This window comes from Molossus molossus, unplaced genomic scaffold (genome assembly GCF_014108415.1).
Source record: "Molossus molossus isolate mMolMol1 unplaced genomic scaffold, mMolMol1.p scaffold_m16_p_10, whole genome shotgun sequence".
NCBI lineage: Eukaryota > Metazoa > Chordata > Mammalia > Chiroptera > Molossidae > Molossus > Molossus molossus.
The window spans coordinates 77,873,614-77,885,950 of NW_023425345.1; the positions used below are offsets into that span (position 1 = coordinate 77,873,614).

General features: G+C 41.1%; 1 pseudogene; it reads right to left on the reverse strand.

Moving 5' to 3' along the window:
* Positions 1–4,560: 4,560 nt before the first annotated feature.
* Positions 4,561–9,906, reverse strand: LOC118623769 (annotated as a pseudogene).
* Between the last annotated feature and the right edge of the window lie 2,431 nt (positions 9,907–12,337).

The following is a 12,337-nucleotide window of genomic DNA, read 5'->3' on the forward strand; positions in this document are numbered from 1 at the left end:
CATATAAAGAAGAAGCCACTTAGAGACTGATAAAACTACAGACAGATTACTAAATACTAAAATATTTAAAAAACGTTAAAAACAGAAAAAAGGAACAAAAGGTTTGAATGAAGATATACTGATGGCAAATAAGCACATGAAAAGATGTTTAACCTCACTAGTTATTATAGAAATGTAAATGAAAACTACAATGAGATAATACTACATACCTATTAGAATGGCTGACGTTAAAAAGACTGACTATACCAAGTGTTGACAATGATGTGAAATAACTGGAACTCTCATATACTGCTAGTGGGAATGTATAATGGTACAACCACTTCAGAAAACAATTTGGCAGTTTCTTCAAAAGTTAAGCATACACCTACTGTACAACCCAGTTATTCCACTCTGAGGTATTTACCCGAGAAAAATGAAAATATGTGTTCATTGAAAGACTTGTACATAACTACTCCCAGCAGCTTCATTTTAATAGCTTTATTTGAAAACAACACAAATGTTCATGGACAAGAAAATAGATAAACTAATTGTGATAAAATGGACTACTACTCAGTAATAAAAAAGAATGAATGTAATAATATAAATTAATCTAAAATAATTATGCAGAGCAAAGAATATAGAGAAAAAGAGTACATATTGTATGATTCCATTTATATAAAATCTAGAAAATGCAAACTAATCAAATATGACAAAAGAGCAGATCAGTGATTGCCTGGGAACGGAGATAGACAGGAGAGATTTAAAAATGGGCAAGAGAAAATTTTCTGGGGTGATTGATATATTCATTACCTTGATTGCAGTGATGATTAAACAGATGTATATCTATTTAAAACTTATCAAAATGGCCCTGGCCAGTTGGACTCAGTGTTAGAGCGTCGGCCTGCAAACCAAAGGGTTGCGGGTTTGATTCTCAGTCAAGGGCACATACCTGAGTCGCAGGTTTGATCCCCAGCTCCAATCAGGGGTCCAGCAGGAGGCAAACCAATTGATGTGACACATTGATGTTTCTTTCTCTCTCTCTCTCTCCCTTCCACTCTATAAAAATAAAAATAAAAAAATAAAAAATCAACGGAAATATATCCTCCAGTGAGCCGGGCCAGTGTGGCTCAGTGGACTGAACGTTGTCCCATGGACTGAGAGGTCCTGTTTCGATTCCCGGTCAGGGCACATGCCCGGGTTTCAGGCTTGAACCTCGGTGAGGGCGTGCAGAAGGCAGCCGATCAATGTATCTCTTGCATCAATGTTTCTGTCTTTCTCTCCTTTCCTCTCTTTCTCAAAAATCAATACAACCTTATTTAAAAGAAAAACAAAAAGTATCCTCGGGTGAGGAGTAACAAATACTAAAATAAAATTCTAAAAAAATTGTATACACTAAATCATTTAGTTTATATATATATTAATTATGTCTCAATAAAGTGGTTAAAATATATTACTAAATAACTAGATTATGTATAAGCATACACTGTCAAATCCATTTTTTTCTTTATGCCATTTTGTTTTATTTTTTTAAGTTTATGCTTTATTGTTGACATTATTACAGATGTGTCAAATTCATTTTTTAAAGGGATAATCACAATTATTTCTATGCTCTTACAAATATTCAATACCCACCCTGGTTACATGACAAACATCAATCTTGAAGTCTAAGTTATCCAAATTCTTTAAGCTTGTTATTGATACAAATATCTGACATCATGTGTTCCTTTATTTCCTCAAGTATATAAGGAAAAGGCCAAGAGTGTTTAGGGAGAAAACAGGATCAAATGATCTTAAACTTCATATGAAGAACATGTTCCCCAAAATATCAAAGAAAAAAAATAATAAAGGAGGATTCAGCATACTAGATATCAGAACATTCTCTAAAGCTTCTGTAATTAAACACTGTGGCATTAGGCCCTAGTCCAGAACCTCAGATGGTTAGAGCGTCGTCGCAATATGCCAAGGTTTCGGGTTTGATCCCAATTCAGGGTGCATACAAGATAAATAAGTGGAACAACAAATCTCTCTCTCTCTCCCTCCCTCCCTTCTTCTCTCTCTCTCAAAAACCAATCAATAGCCCTGGATGGTGTGGCTCAGTCAGTTGAGTGTCATCCTGTGCACTAAAAGGTGGCTGGTTTGATTCCCTGCCAGGGCACATGCTGGGGGTTTGGGCTACATCCCTGATAGGGTGTATGCAGGAGGCAGCCAATCAACGTCTTGCTCTCACATTAATGTTTTTTTTTCTCTCTCCCCCCTTCCCTGACTTCCTTCCATTCTATCTAAAAATCAATGAAAAAAAAATCCTCGGGTCCTGGCTGGTTTGACTCAGCAGTTAGAGTGTTGGCCTGCAGACCAGAGAGACCCGGGTTCGATTTCCACTAAAGGGCACGTACCTTGGTTGCAGTTTGTCTTCGACCCCCCCGGTTGGGGTCGTGTGGGTGGCCACCAGTCGACGTGTCTCTCGCATCCTGTCTCTCTCTCTCTCTCTCTCTTCCTCCCTCTCTCCCTCCAGCTCTATCTGAAGATAAATGCAAAAATGTCCTCGGGTGAGGATTTAAAAAAAACGAATAACAAAACAAAACCCTCAGGTGAGGATTAACAACAACAACAACAACAAAATCTTTTTAAAAAATCAATCAATAAATTAAAAAACTACAACACTATGGCACTGGACTAAAAATAGATCCGTGGATATAATATAGAACCCTTTAGTAGCTGTCAATATATGTGAGAATTATTTTTAGGTAAAGAACCTCTCCAAGTTTACCAAGCTTAAAATGCCTAAACAGGCAATGGACCCAGCTCTAGCTAACTCCTAAAATTTTTTATTTTTATTATTTTCTTTTTTGAGCAAGTAATACTCAAAATACCATTTTGTATATTACAAAATACAAAAGGGTGAAAATGTTTTCTGTCAACATTTCCTTTTCCCCAGCAACCCTGTGTCTCTCTTCGGAGACAAACAATGGAACAAGGCTCTTGTCTGTCTTTCCAAGAATACGCAAATAAGCATTCTTGGAAGGACAGACAAGAGCCTTGTTCCATAGCAAAAGACACCATTAAGAAAATAAACCATCAAGGCACAAGCTGGGAAAAATATTTATACTACATATATCTGAAAAAGGATTCATAACCTGAATATATAAATATATAATTTCTACAAATCAACAGAAAGACAACTACATTTTTAATTTTTATTATTTACTTATTTTTACTGTGTAAGCATTTAATGAATTAAGTGATTCTAGCAAGACTGCTACTGCGTTGAAGCCAGTGAAATTCACAAAAGAGGGTAAATAGGTCATTCACATTTTTGCCTGGCCTCTCCAAATCCTCAGTATAAACAGAAAAATGAGAAGTCATACGTAGAGGACATGCTGCCTAGACCTCAACAACCAGCCATGTAACAGGAAGCCCCTCCCTGGTTAACTAGGTTTGAAAGTAGAAGTAGGCCTTGAGTATGTACCTTAAAAAAACAACAACAACAAAAAACAGCCCTGGCCTGTTTGGCCCAGCGGTTAGAATGTTGGCAGACCAATGAGTCATGGGTTTGATTCCAGTCAAGGGCACGTACCTCGGTTGCAGTTCATCCTCGGCTCTGGTCAGGTCATGCGGGAGGCATTCAGTTGATGTGGCTCTGACATCAATGTTTCTCTCTGTCTCTCTCTCTCCCTCCCTCCCACTCTATCTGATAATAAGTAGAAAAATATCCTCAGGTGAGGAATAAAAAACAAAACAAAACAATCAGCCCTGGCCGGTTTGGCTCAGCGATGTCGATTCCTGTCAAGGGCACGTACCTCGGTTGTGGTTCATTCTCAGCCCTGGTCAGGGCTGTGTGGGAGGCAACCAGTCCATGTGCCCCTCTTACATCGATGTTTCTCTCTCTCTCTCCCTCTCTCTACCTCACTCCCACTCTATCTGAAGATAAATAGAAAAAAAAATGTCCTCAGGTGAGGATTGGAGAAAAAAAAAATCAGTCCTGGTTGGTTTTGCTCGGTGGTTAGTGTATCAGCCCACCAGAAGTCTCAGGTTCAATTCCCAGTCAAGGGCACGTACCTCAGTTGCAGGTTTGATCCCTGGCCCCAGTCTGCAGGATGCAACCAATTGACGTGTCTCACATTGATGTTTCTGTCTCCCCCTTCCACTCTATCTAAAACTCAGTGGAAAAGTATCCTCAGGTGAGGATTAACAACAAAAAATCCAATGTAGGGGTCTCAGAAGAAAGCAAGAAAGCAAGAACTGGAATAAATCCTTTGGGATCCTGGATTCTGTTGAATACGGGTTTCTTTGGATCCCCACGTAAGTGGGTAAGATATATATTTTTAAAATATGTTTTTGATTTTTTAAAGAGAGAGGAAGGGAGAGGGAGAGAGAAACATCTTTTGCCTCCTGTATGCACCTCCACCGGGAATCAAACTGGCAATGTTTTGATGCACTGGACCGTGGTCAACCAACTGAGCCACACCAGTCAGGGTGGGTAAGACTTAAGTGCTTTGAACACAATCCATAGAACTGCCTTGACGTCCCAAGGTTTATAGGGTGTCCTGGGGAAAATGAGGCAGCTGGAAAATAGTACTTGTGTTATTCTGAAGCCAATTTTCTGTCCTGTCTCCTTGGGGAGTCAGGGGGGTAAACTCCTGAATCCAGCATTGCCCTCCTTTGGGCTGTTTCCTTGGCAACGCTATGATTTAGCCACCTCAGTCAGTCCTGGGCATTCTGTAGAATGTTGTTGACCAAGACAACTTGTCAGCGGCCATTAAGTAGCTTCTTCACTTAGGGGTCGAGATCCAAGGCCACTTTCTGATCTTCATTGATAGGGCACAGTTGTTCTGTAGCTAGGTTGTCAATTTGTTCCCGCAGCTCCTCCCGGCTCTCTCTGACGCGTGGACATGAGAGCCCAGCTGCTGCACAGCGGGTCGCAGAAACTCGAGGAGCTTCTCAGGGAAGAGGTTTTGGCCTGCAGGCCCCATTATTGGGGTTCCTGCCCCAGACACAGCAGCGAAACCAGCCCTGCCATCATGAATTACCCTTCACAACTACATTTTTTAAATAGGCAAAATACTTAATAGATTCTTTTTAAAACAGGACACACTAATGGTCAATAAGCACATGAAAAAGTATTCAACGCCGTTAATCATCAGGGAAATGCAAATTAAAATCACACTTCACTAAAATTAAAATGGACTAGCAAAATCAAATGCTGGTGAGGAGTCCTGTGGATCCAACTAGAACTCTCATACATTGCCAGTGGGAGTGTAAATGGTACAACTATATTGGAAAAAAGTTTTGCAGCTTCTTATAAAGTGAAGCATACATCACCTCTATGACCCGGCTTCTTGGTATTTATCTAAAAGAAATGAAAAATTTACACACAAAATGATCTGTGCATGAATCTTTATAACAGCCTTATTGGTAATAACCCCAAACTGGAAGCAATCCAAATTTCCATCACCAGGTGAATAAATAAATGACCTGTGTTATTTTCATAAGTGGAACACTGCTGAGCAATAGAAGGCATAAACAGTTGATAGGTGCAAAACATGGCTTAATCTTAAAAACATTCAATAAAACAAGCAATTCATAATGGAGCACATACTGTAGAGTTCTCTTTGTATAAAGTTGTAAAACAAGCAAAATGAGAGTAGAAATCAGAAAGTGTTTGCCTCTCGTTGAAGAGTTGACTAGACATGAATGTAAGAGAACTTTCTGGGGGCAAATTTTTAAATCCTCACCTGAGTATATTTTTTATTGTTACTGATTTTTTAGAGAGAGTGGAAGAGGGAGAGAGAGAGAGAGAGAGAGAGAGAGAGAGAGAAAGGAAAACATCAATGTGAGAGAGAAACATCAGTTGGTTGCCTCCCACCCAGGGATTGAACCTAAGACCTAGGTATGTGCCCTGACCAGGAATCAAACCCAAAACCTTTTGGTGCAAGGGATGACATTCCAATGAACTGAGCCATCTGGCCAGGGCAAGTTTTTTGTTTGTTTGTTTTGTTAATCCTCCCCTGGAGAATATTTTTTCCATTGATTTTTAGAAAGAGTGGAAGGGCCCTGGCCAGTTTGGCTCAGCGGTTAGAGCATCAGCCCATGGACCAGAGAGTCCCGGGTTTGGTTCCCGCTAAAGGCACGTACCTCGGTTGCAATTTGTTCCTGGCCCCGGTTGGGGTTGTGTGGGTGGGGACCAGTCAATGTATCTCTCTCACATGATGTTTCTCTTCCCCTCCTCTCTCCCTCCCGCTCTATCTGGAGATAAATGCAAAAAAATGACCTCGGGTGAGGATTAAAAAAAAAAAAAGGAGTGGAAGGGAAGGATGATAGAGGGAGAGAAAGAGAGAAAAACATTGATGTGAGAGAGACACATTGATTGGTTGCCTCCCACATGTGCCCTTAATGGGACTGGGGATCAAACCAGCAACCCAGGTATGTGCCCTTGACTAGGAATCAGACCCTTGATGATTACATGGGAGTATACAAAATTCATTAGATGAAACAGTTAAGATCTGTACATTTTATTATGTGCAAAAAAAAAAAAAAAAAAAGTGAAATTAAGAGATGGAATAGGGACCAACAGATGAAAAGAAGGTGTAAAGGTATAAAGCTTATTTGAATTTTGATTCAAACAAGCAAACTAAAAAAGTATGAGAAAACTAAAAATTTGAACACACTGCTTATTTGATGAGAAAAAGAATGTGTTGCATTGTAAATATATGAGTATGTTTAAAAAATAAAGCTTTGGGCCCTGGCCGATTTGGCTCAGCGGTTAGAGTGTCAGCCTGTGGTCCCAAAAGACCTGGGTTCGATTCCCGCTAAGGGCACGTACCTCGGTTGCAGTTTGTCCCCGGCCCTGGTTGGTCGTGCGGGTGGCAGCCACTCGATGTGTCCCTTTCACATCAATGTTTCTCTCTCTCTCTCCCTCCCACTCTATCTGAACAAAAAATGAAAAAATGTCCTCAAAAATGTCCTCAGGAGAGGATTAAAAAATAAAGCTTTGGAAATGACAAAATTATAGAAATGGAGAACAGATTAGGGGTTTCCAGGGTCTAAGAAAGAGATGAGGTGGGAGAGATGTGGATGGGTGTGGGTTAAAAGAGCAACATGAGGGATCCCATTGTGGTGGAAATAGTCTGTGTACTGACTAAATTGTCAGTATCTTAGTTGTGATACTGCATACACTTGTGTACAGTTTTGCAAGATACTAACATGAAGGGAAGTAAAAAAAAGGGTCCACAGAATTTCTCTGTGTTATTTCTTACAATTGCATGTCAATCTATATTTCAAAATAAAAATCTTATTTAAAAATAAAACAAAAATGTATATAGAGTGCTCATACAACTCAACAAAAGGAAGACAAAGAACCCAATTTAAAAATGGGCAGAGCTCTGGCTGGTTTGGTTCAATGGTTAGAGGGTTGGCCTGGGGTCCAGAGAGACCTGGGTTCGGTTCCCGCTAGGGGCGTGTATCTCAGTTGCAGTTTGTCCCCGGCCCTGGTTGGTTGTGCGGGTGGCAGCCACTCGATGTGTCCCTTTCACATCAATGTTTCTCTCTCTCTCTCTCTCTCTCTCTCTTCCTCTCCCTCCCACTCTATCTGAACAAAAAATGGAAAAATGTCCTTGGGTGAGGATAAAAAAAAAAAAATGGGCAGAGGACCTAAATAGATACCTCTCCAAACAGTACAAATGGCTAAGAGACATATAAAGAAATGCTCAATGTCACTAATCATCAGAGAGATGCAAATTAAAATAACTATGAGGTATCACCTCACACCTGTCAGAATGGCCGCCATCAACAAATCATCAAACAACAAGTGCTGGTGAGGGTGTGGAGAAAAGGGGACTCTAGTACACTGCTGGTGTGAATGCAGACTGGTGCAGCCGCTATGGAAAACAGTATGGTGTTTCTTCAAAAAATTAAAAATTGAGCCTGGATGGTGTGGCCCAGTGGTCAACCCATTCACCCAGAGGTCCTGGTTCGATTCCCAGTCAGAGCACATGCCCAGGTTGTGGGCCCAATCTCCAGATGGGGGCATGCTGAAGGCAGCCAATCAATGTTCTCTCTCATCGATGTTTCTTTCTTTCTTTTTTTTAATCCTCACCCGAGGACATTTTTCCATTTTTTGTTCAGATAGAGGGGGAGGGAGAGAGAGGAAGAGAGAGAGAGAGAAACATCGATGTGAAGGGACACATCGAGTGGCTGCCACCCACACGACCAACCAGGGCCAGAGACAAACTGCAACCGAGATACGGGCCCTTAGCGGGAACCGAACCCGGGTTTCTCTGTACCACAGTCCGACGCTCCAACCGCTGAGCCAAACCGGCCAGGGCTCATCGATGTTTCTATTGCTCTCTCCCTCTCCCTTCCTCTCTCTCTAAAAAATCAATAAAGTAAAAAAAAAACCCCAAAAATTAAAACTTGAATTGCCATTTGACCCAGTGATCCCACTTCTAGGAATATATCTTAAGAAGCCTGAAACACCAATCAGAAAGACTATTTGTACCCCTATGTTCATAGCAGCACTATTTACAGTTGCTAAGATCTGGAAACAGCCCAAGTATCCACCGATAGATGAGTGGATAAAAAAGCCCTGGTACATATATACAATGGAGTACTATGCAGCTCTAAGAAAGAAAGATCTCCTATCCTTTGAGACAACATGGAGGGGCCCTGGCTGGTTTGGCTCAGCAGTTAGAGCGTCGGCCTGCGTTCCAGAGAGACCCGGGTTCGGTTCCTGCTAAGGGCACGTGCTTGGTTGCAGTTTGTCCCCAGCCCTGGTTGGGTCATGCAGGTGGCAACCACTCGATGTGTCCCTTTCACATCAATGTGTGTGTCTCTCTCTCCCCCTCCCACTCTATCTGAACAAAGAATGGAAAAATTTGTCCTTGCCCTGGCCGGTTTGGCTCAGCGGTTAGAGCATCGGCCTGCGGTCCGGAGAGACCCGGGTTCGGTTCCCGCTAAGGGCACGTACTTCGGTTGCAGTTTGTCCCCGGCCCTGGTTGGTTGTGCGGGTGGCAGCCACTCAGTGTGTCCCTTTCATGTCGATGTTTCTCTCTCTCTCTCTTCCTCTCTCTCCCTCCCACTCTATCTGTACAAAAAATGGAAAAATGTCCTCGGGTGAGGATAAAAAAAAGAAAAATATGTCCTTGAGTGAGGATTAAAAAAGAAAAAAAAAGAGAGACGACATGGAGGGACTTCGAGAGTATTATGCTGAGTGAAATAAGCCAATCAGAGAAAGAGAAATACCACAAGATCTCACTTATTTTGTGGAATATAATGAACAAGGTAGGCTGATAAACGAAATAGACCCAGAGACATAGAAAGGAATATGGTTCAGACTGACAAACCTCAGGGTAGTGGGGCAGGGGGGATGGAGGCGATGAACCAAAGACCTTATATGCATGTATGTATAACCAATGGACATAGACAACAATGCAGGGGGATTGGGGGGATGGGGAGGAGGGTGTCTAGAGGGGAAAAAGGAGAAACATCTGTAACAAAAATAAATTAATAAAAATTGAAAACAAATAAGTTAAATCAGAAAAGAAAAAATGAAACAAAAATGAAAAATTTAAAGTTTGGTTAGCCAGTCAAAATAAACATACAAATAAACAAAATAAAAAATAAGATATTCAGCAGAGCACAGGGGATTTTTAGGGCAATGAAACTACTCTGTATATTATAACGGTGGATACATGTCATAAATTTGTTCAAATCTCCTTGAGGGCATTATGTTAAGTGAAATAAGTCAGACACAGAAAGACAAATACTATATGATCTCACTCAAATGTAGACTCTAAAAAGGCCAAACTCATAGAAGCAAAGAGTAGACTGTGATTGCTAGGGACTGGAGTAGGGGAAACAAGGGGATGTTGGTCAAAGGTACAAACTCCCAGTTGTAAGAGGAAAAGGTTGGGAGGAGCTAATGTACAGCATGCTGACTATAATTAGCAACACCCTATCACATACTTGCAAGTTGTTAGGAGAGTAGATCATAAACGTTATCATCACAGATGCAAACAAAATGGTAATTATGTGAGGTGAGCGAGGTGTTAACTAACCTTATTGTGGTAATTATTTCACAATATGTACATGTATCAAATCATCACATTTTACACCTTAAACTCACATGTTATATGTCAGTAATATCTCAGTAAGTCTGGAAAAAACTAAAAATTGAAATAAATCAATTTATCCAAATCCATTGAACGTGCAACAAAAAAGAGTGAACTCTAATGTCATTGTGGACTCTGGGTGATAATGATGTGTCATTGTAGGTTTATCAGTTGTAACAAGTACACCATCTGCAGGGGAGTGGTGAGAATGGAGGAGGCTATGTTTGTGTGGAACAGGGAATATATGGGAAATCTCTATCTTTGCTCAATTTTGCTGAGAACCTAAATCTGCTCTAAAAAATGCCCTGGCTGCCCTGGCCGGTTTGGCTCAGCGGTTAGAGCATCAGCCTGAGGCCCAGAGAGACCTGGGTTCAGTTCCCGCTAAGGGCACATACCTTGGTTGCAGTTTGTCCCCGGCCCTGGTTGGTGGTGCGGATGACAGCCACTCGATGTGTCCCTTTCACGTTGATGTTTCTCTCTCTCTGTTCCTCTCTCTCCCTCCCACTCTATCTGAACAAAAAGTGAAAAAATGTCCTCAGGTGAGGATAAAAACAACAAAAAAGAAAAAATAAATAAATAAAAAATGCTCTGGCTGGTTTAACTTAGTGGTTAGAGCGTCTATCCCACAGACCAAAGGGTCTCCAGTTTGATTCCCAGTCAAGGGCACGTACCTGGGTTGCAGGTTTGATCCCTGGCCCTGGCAACCAATCATTGTGTCTCTCTCTCACATTGATGTTTCTCTCTCTTTCTCCCTCTCTCCTTCCCTTCCTTCCACTCTGTCTAAAAGTCAATGGAAATATATTCTTGGTTGAGGATTACACATAAATAAACAAATAAAGTTTATTAAAATACATAAAATATTAAATAACAATGGTTGGTACACATAGAAAAACATTTAATTTTAAAAGTGGTAAGCATGCCCAGCCCATGTGGCTCAGTGGTTGAGCATTGGCCCATGCACCAGGAGATTACTTGTTTGATTCCTGGTTGGGGCACATGTCCATGTTGTGGGCCCGATCCCCAGTAGGGGCCATGCAGGAGGTGACCAATTGATGTTCTCTCTCATTGATGTTTCTATCTCTCTCTCCCTCTCCCTTCCTCTCTCTCTGAAATCAATAAAGAAAAAAATTTTATAAAAAAATGTAATAAGCATAATGCAAAATAAAAATGAGTTTTCTGCTTATCAGATTGGTAAAAAGAAATAAGTTCATAAAACCCCATATTGATTGGCAAGGGGGTGAGAGATAGGCAGGCAATATCACTGTAAATTCACATAAGCTTTCTAGAGGGAAGTTAGGCAATGTGTATAAAATTTGAATAAGCCCACCCATGTTCCAGTAATTCTGATTCTAGAACATTCTCCTACACACACACACACACACACGAAAGTTCACCATAGGATTGTTTTATCTTTTTAAAAAATATTTTTTCTTTATTGAGTTTTAGAGAGAGGAAAGGAGAGAGATGGAAATATCAAAGAGAGAGAACATGGATTGGCGGCCTCCTGCATGCCCTCCACTGGGGATCAGGCCCACAATCTGGGCATGTGCCCTGACCGAGAATCAAACCGGCGACCTCTTGGTGCAGGGTTGACGCTCAACCACTGAGCCGCACAGGCCGGACATCATAGAGTTGTTTTAAAGAGCAAAATATTGGAAACAACTGAAATGTATATAATTAATTAAATATATTATAGTATACACACACAGTGTGATGCCATGCAGTAATTAAAATGATAAAATAGATCTATATTATTGACATGAAAAGATATTCTATAGACACTGTTCAAATGTTTTTAAAAGTGCCCCCCTCTTTCTTAGGGATCCTGGTTTATTGGTTCTCAGTTCCCTTGAAGCTAACTTTCCTCCTTTCCTAGTCCAGATGTCTCCTCACCACCAGGTAAGGGAAGGGATCTGTGTAGGGAGCACAGAGATGACCCTCTCCTTAGGGAGACCACACAGTCTGGTTTCTGGAATGGTTCTGAATATAAATATTTTAATCTGTTGTCTCCATATAGTCGAGACACTCCTAATTTTAATGTCCATTTTATAGTTGTGGAAACAGGCTCATGAAGTAGAACATTTTGCCTAAGGTCTGTAGAGGAGGTTCCTCTCCTGGGTTTGCTGAATGAAAAGAGACCTGCCGTGTGCCTTCTCAAAATGTGCTAGAGGTTGCCGAGAGCAGAATGGTTAAAGGGGTGTGGAAATGTGAGCTGAAGAAGGAGTCAAGGTGGAAGAGGGGGTGAGGCCAGG